Source organism: Pinus tabuliformis, chromosome 2_2 (assembly GCF_031772625.1).
Source record: "Pinus tabuliformis cultivar Carrire ecotype Pingquan chromosome 2_2, CPIR1, whole genome shotgun sequence".
Classification (NCBI taxonomy): Eukaryota; Viridiplantae; Streptophyta; class Pinopsida; order Pinales; family Pinaceae; genus Pinus; species Pinus tabuliformis.
The window spans coordinates 879,186,241-879,198,801 of record NC_142300.1 but is presented as its reverse complement, the minus strand read 5'-3'; positions in this window follow the sequence as shown (position 1 = coordinate 879,198,801).

The window sequence follows — 12,561 nt, the reverse complement described above, 5'->3', positions numbered from 1 at the left end:
ATCTGACTGTTATTGCAGAGTTCTGTAGTCTGCTCTGTGTTCTGGTGACTGGGTTTGACAGGGTTTCAGTGGTTCAGTGATTCAAAGATTGATGATGCTAGTATTGGTTGTTTTATATGATTTGTGAATGAATCATGGTCTTCAGATTGTAATGTTGTGCTTCAGGAGTATCCAGTCTGAAAATTGATGAAAAGTGGTACCTGAAGGAAAGAAGATTGTAGGCCAGCACCTACGTACTAGTATCTTAGCTAGTACAAGAGCAAAGGGGTTGGAGCTCCCTTCCAAGGAAGTTTGGAGAACGAGAGAAGGTTGAAGCCTTCTACAGGTTGTAGCCTGCGTACTGGTATAAGGCTGCACCAGTACAAAAGATTGTAAACTGAAATTCTTATTAAAGAAAGGTAGAGACGACTTGCAGCAGGTGGTTTTCACCCACATTGGGTTTCCACCTTATATCATGGCGTTCATGTGTGTGGCTTTTGTGTGATGATCTGTTCTGTTATACTGCATCTGTTTACTCTTAATATGGTGAATGATGACCTGATGCACTTAACTGAAGATAAACTAACTGAATTATAAGTTTTCTGGTTATACGCTGTTTTCCTTAGACACAGTAGCGTGTACACGCTGGTTCACTTAACTGAAGTAGTGTATATGTTTCTGAGCATTGAAAAAGTTTTATTGATCTGATAATACTGATTCCCCCCCCCCCCTCAGTATTATTTCCAACAATTCATGCTTTATATTGGTCAAAAGAAAATTTAAAAGGGTGTGTACTTCATGAACCTTCCAAAAGAAATAAATTTGAAATTTGTCAAGTGTCATTTGTCTCACCCAAATGCCAAGTCAACCCTCATACCCCTCAAGTCATCTCAGCTACATGTGGCACCCATTCACTTGTGGAGAAGACTATATATAGCCCATTCACATCACTCAATTGGAGATGATTATCACACAAATACATCTGATCTTAAATAAAGAAGAAGAAGGATCCTTGGAGGTTGAAAACATAAGACAAGGCTACTTCTCTCTAACCTACCCTTGCTCAAGGAAATTTGGAAGGTCGAACAAAAGTAAAAATCTGAAGCATAAATATTCTATGGTTCTATAACTCGTCCATATGGAGAAACATGTGAAATCTTAAGTTATACTTTTGTGGAATTATGTGAAAATTGAGACTTATATTTTGAGATATGATACAAAGTTCAATAACATTACCTAAGGCTAAGGCAGAAGGTGAAATTCATCCCTCTTAGAGATCTAAAGCAAACTTCTTTCATACTCTTTTGTGGACAATTTTGGGAGCATCTTGTCTTGGTATGTTGGAGGGCTAACTTGGCATAATTTTTCTGTTGGTCAAGTTAGATATTGACTTGGATTTTTCTTGTTGATGAAGATTCTATAAGGAAAAGATTGTTGGGTTTTCCCCTTTTGGGTTTTTCTCTAGCCTGTGGCCTAATTTTTGGTGTCTCTTGTATATTTTTTCATTATGATCTCTACTCATATATTTTAAATGTACAATTTCTTGATTACATAACTAAATAAAGTCAATTGTAAAAGGACACACACACACACACACACACACATATATATATGTGTTTTCACTCGAATTTCAACATGGTATCTGAGGTAGTCATAGTCTAAGAGAAGACAAGTTTGCATCTTTCTTAAATATCTAATCTAGATTGAGTTGGAGTTGTTGATCAAGTTTACAAGAAGTGTTGTATACAGGTTCAAGTCTCTTATTGAAGTGCTGGACGTAGGGTTTAGAACTTGTGTTGGAACTATCTTAAGGGCTTGTAAGGAAGGTATGTGAGAGAATTAAGAAAGTATTTTAGGCCAAATTATGTCAATATTGTACCTTCTATAAGAACTCTAAAAGAAGCCCTATTAGAAACATGTACAAGCCCATATTGACTTGACAATTGTGTATAGCATCAAATACATCTCTATGGTATTGCTCAATGATCCGAGATCCCTATTTAAGCTCCTTGATGATAAGTAATGTTTGGTTTGTGCCATAGTTCAATATGGTTCAAGCCTCCTCTCTCCTATGTATACTCCTGTGATAATTCCATGAAATTACGATAAGATCGAGATTCTGTATAGAGATCAGTAACCTAAATTCCAATCTTATGTTGACATTGGATTTTAAAATCCGAACTGTATAATAATGATAAGGATTTTCCATCACAAGTAAAAAAAATTTAAGCATGATTCTAACCGAAGATTGAAGAAAGATCAGAAAAATCTTAGACACTGTCTCAATTATGTTGGTTATGGTTTGAATTTTCCACCTCTCTGGAATTGTGATAAGATCAAGCTACATCTCTATGATCCGTAGAAGTGAATTCTGAACCCATGAAAGAACAATAACAAAGTAATATGAATTATGAATAAGTATTTCCTCTCACAAAAATAATAGCACCACATATGAAGTTTGAGGTCTATATCTTTAAAGGAAAAGGCTAAAGTCAATGTTTAAATTCGAATTGAAGAAGAAGTAGTCGAAACATATCCAAGGTCTACAATAGGTCCAATCTATGACATATGAAGTCTTTGTGTCATTCGAGTTGAATTTTGAAGTTGACCAAAAAAATCATTTTTTGTACCTCTAAAGCATGATCTTAAGAGAAGTTTGAGTTTTTTGTGAACATATGTCTTTGATGTATCCCAAGGAAGTTATAATATGACACCATAATTGAAGGAAAAAATGGAGAACAAGTAAGGTTGACATAATACTTCTCAAGAGGTACATATAAATTTTCGTTTTTATATCTCAAGAACTAGGTTAACAGAAACCAAGAATAGATTTATGTTGTAATTCCATTCCAATGTTCTCTTGCATCCTAAGGTGTATGCTCTTAGAAGACCTCATCAAACACATTTCTATATCTACTATGAAGGAACCACATTTAGATATTGTTGACATCTGATGTAGTATGAGGGTATGTATCCTCTCTCTTGAGGAAAAAGACACAATCAAAATTAATAATTGTTGCTCTCATAAGTATTCAGATTCGTCCATATGAAAATTAAGTTTTCGTGATCAAAGTTAGAACGAAACTTCAAGCTTGTCGATAGCATTTATAGGATTTGTAGCTAACAATTCAGTACACATGCATAACTTGTAATATGCAATATGACAGGTATTGAAGACTTTGGATATTGAATCATCTAGGGTTTCTAAACCCTAGATAACTTTTGAACTAAGAAAAACTTATGGATATAGTCCTAGGACTAATCGTTTCTACTATAAGAAGAAGCCATAGCTCTTGGGAATGACATAAATGACATTATTCTGATGTGAGGGAAAGGATGGTGAAAATTACAAAAGGTCCATGATTAAGAAGGAGTTGACTTTTCTTAAAGATAGGTACTCTACATCTCATTTCTTTCATTACTACCATTACTATTTCCTTTATGTTTGGATAGTATTTTGTCTATGTACTTTTATCAATTGTATTTGTTCTTCCATAGCTTCCTAATAAATTTTCTAGGTCAATGATAAGAGTTGACAATATATGAAAGAATTGGAAGAACATAGGAAATCATGAGGACTTTCTTGAATCATAGAAGACATGAATGTAGAAAGGGTGAGAAGTTTGCAGTACACATTAGAGAAATCAAAATATAGCATGCACCAAGATGGAAGCATGAAAGAAATTTTTGAGAACGCTCTCCCAATTAGAGGGATAGGTTCATGATAAGTTGTTTGTCTCAGTTGGAAGAGTTACCCATGGATTTTGAGAGCACCTCATGATTGAATAAGACCTCATATCTTGACATTGATTGAACAAGAATGATCTTAATGATTTGTTTTATGATGATATGAGTTAGAGGAAAAGATGTTGCCTTCAAAGGGATTTGGGAGAAAAAATCAACATGAAGAATCTTGGGTTCATACACTACTACTTGAGACTTAAGGTTCAACAGAGACCTAGTTCGAAGTATTGATGATGAAAGAAGTATTGTTGGTGGTTATTTCTACCTAGGATTTGTTATAGTTTCTTGGAAGAGCATGAAGCTGGATTATGTTGCACTAAGCACTAAAGAGGCAGAAGATATGGAAGTTTGTGCAATTTTGCAGTTTGGCTCTGTAAATGTTTGATGGATTGTTTGTTGATTAATCTAGGGGTGGCAAATTAAGTGATTTATCTTACTTTGATGATTGTTTTTGATGTATTTTTGACTTAACTTGGTTAGCTTCTTATTTCACTCGATTATTATTAGTGTTCTCTATCATCAAACAACTATAAAATAATAAAATCAATGAGAAAATAGGAAACAAGATGTAAGCTATCAGTAAGGGCCAAAACCTCTCCTCTTGAGAGGAAAACCCACAAGAACTCTTCTCTTCTTATAGGACTTCAATTAACTAATTTTGAGACCTAAGAACCTTTTCAAAGTCCCCTCCAAGATCAAGTCAATCCTTCCTCCTTGATGAGCTTTCCTTCGAGCAACTTGACCCCAAATATTTATGCAACGTTGACCCCCAGCTACTTCTTCTACAATTTTGACCTCCCAACAGATTCTTATGCCACTTTGAACCCCAATAGTTTCTTTTGTTGAAACCATAGATTCCACATGTGAGATGAATTTTCTTCCTTCCCTTGTTCACTTTGATAACCTTCTCCTTCTTGAGTACTATTAAGCCCCAAAACTGCCTCTTTTTAAAGCAATTTCTTCACCCTTCTTCCTCTGTTTTCCCATACCATGCATCCTAAACCATCAAAAGCCATTGCATGATTGATTCCAGGAGTACATTTTAGTGATTTTCAAATTATATTATTATGTGTGTTATTTGGATAGGGTTTTGTTCTTCAACTATGGAATGTAGCCACTTTCTGCAGCTAACTGGAAATTCCACAGCCATATCCATACTTTTGTAGGTTACAGGTGTCGAGAAGAGGAACGGGCCACATGGGTAGCTAAGGAAATGTTAGTACATGGATAGAGTCCTATTCGTTTGATTAAATTCGAGGAGAAAGACCTCGGTCAAATGAGAGTCAACGGAGAAGTCCTACAACAGCTAGAACTCTGTTTTGGCACGAAAATGAGTCCGAGGCATGTTCCTAAAGCTAAGGATTTGTTTTGCCACCTACATAACCATATCCAACATCCATATTTAGAGATTTATTGTTTATGCCAACCAAAGACTAAATTCCCCGATGCACAACCTGTTCATGTGTCTGTTGTAGAAGATTTTTCTCTTAGAAATAGTTATGAGTTTTTCCTATAAATTGCAGTGTTTGAAACCCAAAACTAGTTTTTTTTACTGTTGAAGTAGTGTGATTTCCATTTGTAATCAAGAGACATATAGTCCTTTGTTTTTATACACAAAAACTCTGTTTTCTTATATGGCTACCTGAGCGTGTGAAGTAAATTTGTGTTGCTAGTCCAAGGCCGTGCAGAGGGCCCCTGCGTGGTTGAGGTTCCTTTTTTTTTCTGTGTATTTACATTTGTTGTTTTTCTTTCATTCAGCTATATATTTCTTGTGTTTTCATTTATGTCCATAATCGTTCTAACATTGTATATATTGTAGATTTTGTCACTTGTTTTTACCAACCTTGATAAGTGCATTTCAGTATCACAGTAGTTCTTTAATTTTTTTTATGCTCGAGCTTCTTAGTTGTAGTTTTGAAATTCTATTAAGTAGCATCCTTAGACTCACTTCTTCTGTTGTTCTTTAGTTTTCTAGTTCAAGTTGTTTTATTCTTTTTAGGATAGTCACTCACTACATAAGTGCATGTTTCCATAACCTTTCGTTGATGGTTTACCCTCAAACTAATTGGTGAAATATGGAGTTTGTAAATGAGATTTTTTTGTTGTTCAGTACATTTTATTTCTTAATATAGTCACTCATTACATAAGTGCATTATTCTGTAACCTTTCGTTGATGGTTTACCCTCAAACTAATTAGTGAAATATGGTGTTTATGAATGAGATTTTCTTGTTGTTCAGTACCTTTTCTTTCTTAATATAGTCACTCATGTTATAAGCAAATATTTCCAAAGCCTTTCATTGATGATTGATCTTCAAACTAATTGGTGAAGTGTTATGTTTATAAATGAGATTACTTGTTGTTCATTAGTTTAGAGTTTGATGCCATTTTCTCGTGATATAAGTTAATATTTCCAGAGCCTTTCGTTGATGATTGATCTTCATACTAATTGGCGAAGTGTTATGTTTATAAATGAGATTACTTGTTGTTCATTAGTTTAGAGTTAGATAGTTTGATGCCATTTTCTCATGATATAAGCTAATATTTCCAGAGCCTCTCATTGATGATTGATCTTCAAACTAATTGGCCAAATGTTATGTTTATAAATGAGATTACTTGTTGTTCATGAGTTTAGAGTCAGTTTCAGTTTTCTTTTTGCCTTTAGTTTAATTACAGTAGTTCATTAGAATTTAATTTTGCAAGTAGAATAGACAGCAGAAGTAGTTTTGCTTCCAGTACTTCATTCTCAGTTTGATATAGATAGTTGCACTTCCATTTTCTCATTCAAGTTTTGATTTTGTAGATAACAGTGTTAAGAGACTTTTAAGCTCATATTTTGGAAACCATTACAATAGCAAGAAGATAAGCTTTGTCTCCACTTTCTTGGTTTTGAAAACTCCACTTCCAAACTTGACCTAAAAAGCACTTTTAGATTCTCATTTTAGCAATAGATTAAGATTTTAATTACATTGTAGAACTCTAGGAATCAAAAGAAAAAATCCCCAAAACAACATAAACTTGAAAATAGTGAGGTAAGAAAGGGTTATTGAGCACATATAGTGCACTACACTTCAATAGTTTACAACACCCAGATTGATAATTTATGTAGCAATTTAGGACACTAAATTGACTAAACATTTTGGTGTTGTTTCCGGGGAAGTGTAACTAGGTAGCCTATCTCTTACATTAAAAAAATATATATATTATTTATAATTTCTCAAGTATGCTCTCCTCTTGCACTTTGTGTGATCTCGAGGATCAGAAAAAGAATTGTTATTCCAAATAAGAAAAAAAAATTCAAAAACAACAAAACAAAAAAAAATGACATGCATAGAGAAAGAGATTCTAAGGGTAGATTTATAGCTAGGGGTAGAAGTTCGATTTTCACAACTCCAACTACTCCACCAAGGATTATAAAGGACACACCTCCATCCCAAACTCATACTCCCAGCCTTAGGATTCTTGGAATTCAAGGGGCAACAACTCAATTAGAATATTCTCCCACTTCATCTACTAACCCAATTCTAGGAGAGGAACCCTTTTTCACCTCTAAAGGGGATCCTATTGTAATTGAAGAAGTAGGAATACCTAGAGAAGAAGAAGAAGTAGAAACTGTCTCTCATCAGCCATTGATAGAAGAACCAGAAGATTCTGAGGAAACTATCATGGCAGAAGAAGAGAAAGATGGAGAATTTTCACTATTTGGAGGAGGGGGTAGAGGTAGAGGTAGAGGAAACAATAATGGAGGTAGAGGAAACAATGGAGGAGGCAGAGGAAATAGGGAAGGAGATAACTCATTTGGATTCCCTATAGTAGATGAGGAAACACATACAACAACGAAAAAAATTTCACCATCTATCCTCCCAAACTTTTATGGGTTGAGAAGTGAGGATCCTCAAACATTTTTGTTTGAGTTTGAAGTCTTATACCGAACTTATGACTATCTAGAAGACTCTCAAAAACTCAAATTGTTCCCTTCAACACTAAAAGGGGATGCTCTGAAATGGTTTACGGGATTAGCCACTCAATCCATTAGGACTTGGAATGACATGAGGTAGGCATTCTTGGATAGATACTTGGATTATTGTATGCCTACCAATCATAAGGATGAGGTATTCAAAATGATGCAAAAGGAAGATGAAAACTTAGAGGATTTTCTTGAGAGGTTTAACTACAATTTGAAAAGAGAAAAAATGAACAATTTAAGTGAAGAGACCTTGAAAGCTCTTTTGTTGAAAGCCATTAGAGATGAATGGATAGATATCCTAAACATGATGGGGAAGGGAAACATCTCTCAACTTCCATTGAGTGACATAGCAAAACTATGTGTCCATCTCTCAAGAGGGAAATCTAAAACTGAGAAAGGACCAAGAGATCCTTCTCTTATTAGAGCAAACAAATATGCCACTAGAACTGTAAGTAGGGAAGAAATTGGCAATATGTTTGATGAGTTCAAAACTGATATTTTAGGGAACCTTAGTGAGCAGCTCGACACCCTCAAAATCCAAAACAAGAAGAAAACAGAAGCTCATGCTTTAGCCATTTTTTGTCCAAAATGTAGAAAGAAACATGCTCTAAGGGAATGTCCCTTAGATGCAAAAATTGTAGAAACTTGTATGATTTGTTCAGAAAGTCATGAGACCAAGGATTGTCCTTCAATCCCAGGTCTTAAGGCTATATTTCAAGAGTAAGTAGTCCCAAATTCTATAGAACCTCTTTGTTTTGTTGCAAGAAGACCTTGGCACGGGCCACAAAGTCAAGGATTTAACAATCCAATGAATTTTCAGGCCCCACCAAACTAGAATTCTTGGCAACAACCTTGGCCTCAACCTCAAAATCAGTATCAATCTCAACCATGGGCACAAGGGGTACAAAATCCTTATGGGAGATTTGCTCAATATTATCAATATCCTCCATCTTATCAGAGCTATCCTCCCCCAAAAAATCAACAGCAAAATCAACAACCACAACTTCCAAATCAAAGCCCTCGCCTTTCATTGCCATTTCTACAACAACAACCTCCACAACAAAGTCAAAATCCTCAACTCTTACTTCCATTTCAAAAAGAGCCAAATTAACTACCGTCCCAACCATTGTCGAACCCCAATAATAAAATCCCCTAGAATGCTTACATGGTAGAAGGACAACAATTTCCTACTTACATGATTGTTCCTCTAGATCTTAATGATGTTCAACTTAGATCTGGTAGGATTTTAGAAAAGGAAAAACCTTCTATAGATATTCAAGAGCAAGATGCTTCTGAGGAGGACTCTCTGAAAGTCAATAAAAGTTTTGAGGGGACATCCCTTCAAAACCAAAACATTCAAAAAGAAAAACAATAGGAGTCAATAAACACAACTCCTATAGTTGAGCAACCTGCATCTACTTCTACACCTCCCTTTCCTGAGAGATTACAAATTGATAGAGGGGTGGAAAAGAAGATCTTGTTGCCCAATTATGATTTCCTAGATGAATTAAAGAATGTCGGTATCAAGATTCCCTTATTACAAGCCATTAGAGAAATTCATATTCTAGCAAAAACAATAAAGGAGTTGAGCACCAAAAGACCAGGTAGAAAACCAAGAGACACAAAAAGAATTCACCTAGTAGGAAAAATAGCAAATATCATGATGGGAAAGATTACCATGCAGAAATATGTGGATCAAGGAAGTCCAATTGTCAAGACACACATAAATGGGATGGAAATTCCAAATACATTGATTGACTTAGGGACAGCTATAAACATTATGAGTAGACAGACTATGGAACAACTTAAACTTCCTAATCTTCTTTACACACCTACCTTAATGCAACTTGCAGATAGATCAGTAATCAAACCAGATGGTGTATTAGAAGACATTTCAGTCTCCTTAGATTCTTGGGAATATCTTGTTCATTTCATGATTTTAACTCCCAAGAATAATCTAGGAGGACACCCACTTATCTTAGGAAGACCTTGGTTGACCACAGCTGATGCTTTTATTAGTTGTAGATCTGGCGACATGTATATCTTTTATGGTAGTTCAACAAAGAAATTCACTTTGTATTCTCCGGCAAAAGCAATCATAGAAATAGATGACAAGGAATGGATCGATGATGAATATGTTATACAACCTATCTTTATTATATCAGAAATTAGTGAGCATAATCAAATTTTGAACACATTAGAAAATTTTTGAAACATCTTCAGAATATGATCATGCACAATTTCAGGTAAATTCTAATATTGAATACTTGTCATCTAGACAGATGTCCCTTTAATCTATGGAAGAGTTTGTTAGCTCTACAATTGAAATTTTTCCAGGTAGAACTTTGAATATAAACAAAAACTTGGAGAAATTACAACAAGAGGAGCTAACCAAAATCTTACAAAAACACTCTACTGCATTTGCATGGGAGTATACTGATATGAAAGGTATTGACCCTAAGACTTGTATCCATCATATCTATATTGAGGAAAACAGTAGACCAATCAGACAACCTCAGAGAAGGATGAATCCAAATCTTAGGGAGATTGTGAAGGAAGAGCTCCAAAAACTACTCAATGTAAACTTCATTTACCTAATCTTAGATAACCAATGGGTTTCTCCTTTGGTAATTGTGCCTAAAAAGAACGGTAAATGGAGGGTGTGCATTGATTACAGAGAATTGAATAAAGCAACCTTGAAGGATCACTTTCCTTTGCCTTTTATATATCAAGTATTAGATACATTAGCAGGTAAAAAGTACTTTTCATTTTTGGATAGTTTTAGTGGTTATAATCAAATTCAGGTAGCACCTGAATATCAGGATAAGACCACATTTACTTGTCCATGGGGAACTTTTGCCTACCGAGTGCTCCCTTTTGGATTATGTAATGCGCCCGCAACATTCCAAAGAGCAGTACTAGGAATTTTTTCTGATCTAATACATGATTGTGTAGAAGTATATATGGATGATTTTACAGTCTATGGTAACACATTTGAAGAAGCCTTGGAAAATTTGGAAAAATTCCTTAAAAGATGTAAAGAAACAAACCTTTCATTAAGCCATGAAAAATTCTTTATGATGTTTATAGAAGGTATTGTTTTAGGACATCACATTTCAAGAGATGGGATTAAAGTAGACAAATCTAAAGTGGAAGGCATCTCTAAGTTACCAATTCCAAATTGCCAAAAGGATGTTAGAATTTTTCTACGATTTATAGGATATTACAGAAGATTCATAGAAAACTTTACTAAAGTAGCAGATCCACTCTTCAAATTGCTTACAAAAGATTGTGAATTCAAATGGAATCTTGATTTCCAACTAGCATTTGAATCCTTGAAAACAAAAATATCTGAAGCACCTATCTTAAGAGGACCAAACTAGAAACTCCCTTTCCATATTTCTATAGATGCTTCAGATATAGCTCTAGGAGCTGTACTAGGACAAAAAGATTTGATTCCTTATGCCATTTGCTATACAAGTAAGAATTTGACTCCCACTTAGTTGAATTATACTGTGATTGAAAAAGAGCTCTTAGCTATTGTTCATGCGATTAACAAGTTTAGACATTATATAATAGGCTATGAAACTTTTGTTCATATAGATCACTCTGCAATTAGATATTTGATGAATAAACCTATTACTAATGACAGAGTTACAAGATGGCTTTTACTTTTGCAAGAATTCAATATTACTGTGCTAGATAGTCCTAGAAAACAAAACACAGTTGTTGATTTCTTGTTCAGGATTCAAAATATCAAAGAAGACTCTCTGGTTGAGGATAAGTTTCATGATGAATATCTATTTGCAGTAACTACTCAAACTCCTTGGTTTGCAGCTGTTGCTAACTATTTGGTTACAGGGAAGTTACCTTCACATTTATTTCCTAGAGAGAAAAGAAAGATTATTCAAAATAGTACAAGATATGCATGGATCTATAATGAATTGTATAAAACAGAGCCAGATATTGTGATCAGAAGATGGGTCAGGGAAGATGAAATGCTTGATATTCTTAAAGCATGTCATGATGAGCCGTGTGGTGGACACTTTGCTGACAGGAGGACAACCTATAAAATCCTTTCTCTAGGATATTATTGGCCATCCATCTTCAAAGATGCAAAAGAATATGTCAGAAGGTGCGACAACTGCGAAAGGGTAGGGAAACCTGCTCCCTCAAATGAGATGCCATTACAATCTCAGGTACTTATCGAACCCTTTGAAAAATGGGCTTTAGACTTTGTTGGACCTATTAATCCTCCATCCAAGTAGAAAAAGTATACATTGGTATGTACTAATTATGTCACCAAATGGGTAGAAGCCAGAGCATACTTTTTTCTAACGGAAAGACAGTAGTTAATTTTATTTTTGAGGATATTTTTACTCACTTTGGTGTTCTAACGGAAAGATAATAGTTAATTTTCTTTTTGAGGATATTTTTACTCGCTTTGGTGTACAAGATAAAGCATAGGAAATCCAATCCCTATCATCCACAAGAAAATGGTCAAGTGGAGTCCACAAATAAAGTGATTGAATGAATCATCACCAAGACTGTGAATCTACATAGAAGAGATTGGGCAGAAAGGCTTCTTGAAGCCTTGTGGGCCTATAGAACTACTGGAGGAATACAACGGGACATACACTTTATGAAATTGTTTATGGAAAGCAAGTCCTATTCCCCATTGAGTTCCAAGTTAAAACTTTCAAGATGGCAGTTAAGTTGGGGATGGATCTATCAAAAGCTCAAAAGCATATACTGGAGCAGTTGAATGAACTTGATGAAATTAGACAAGAAGCAGTTCAAATGACTAGTCTAGTTTAGTAACAGAGAGATAAGTGGCATGACAAGTACATCAAGGAAAAAAGGTTTCAAGAAG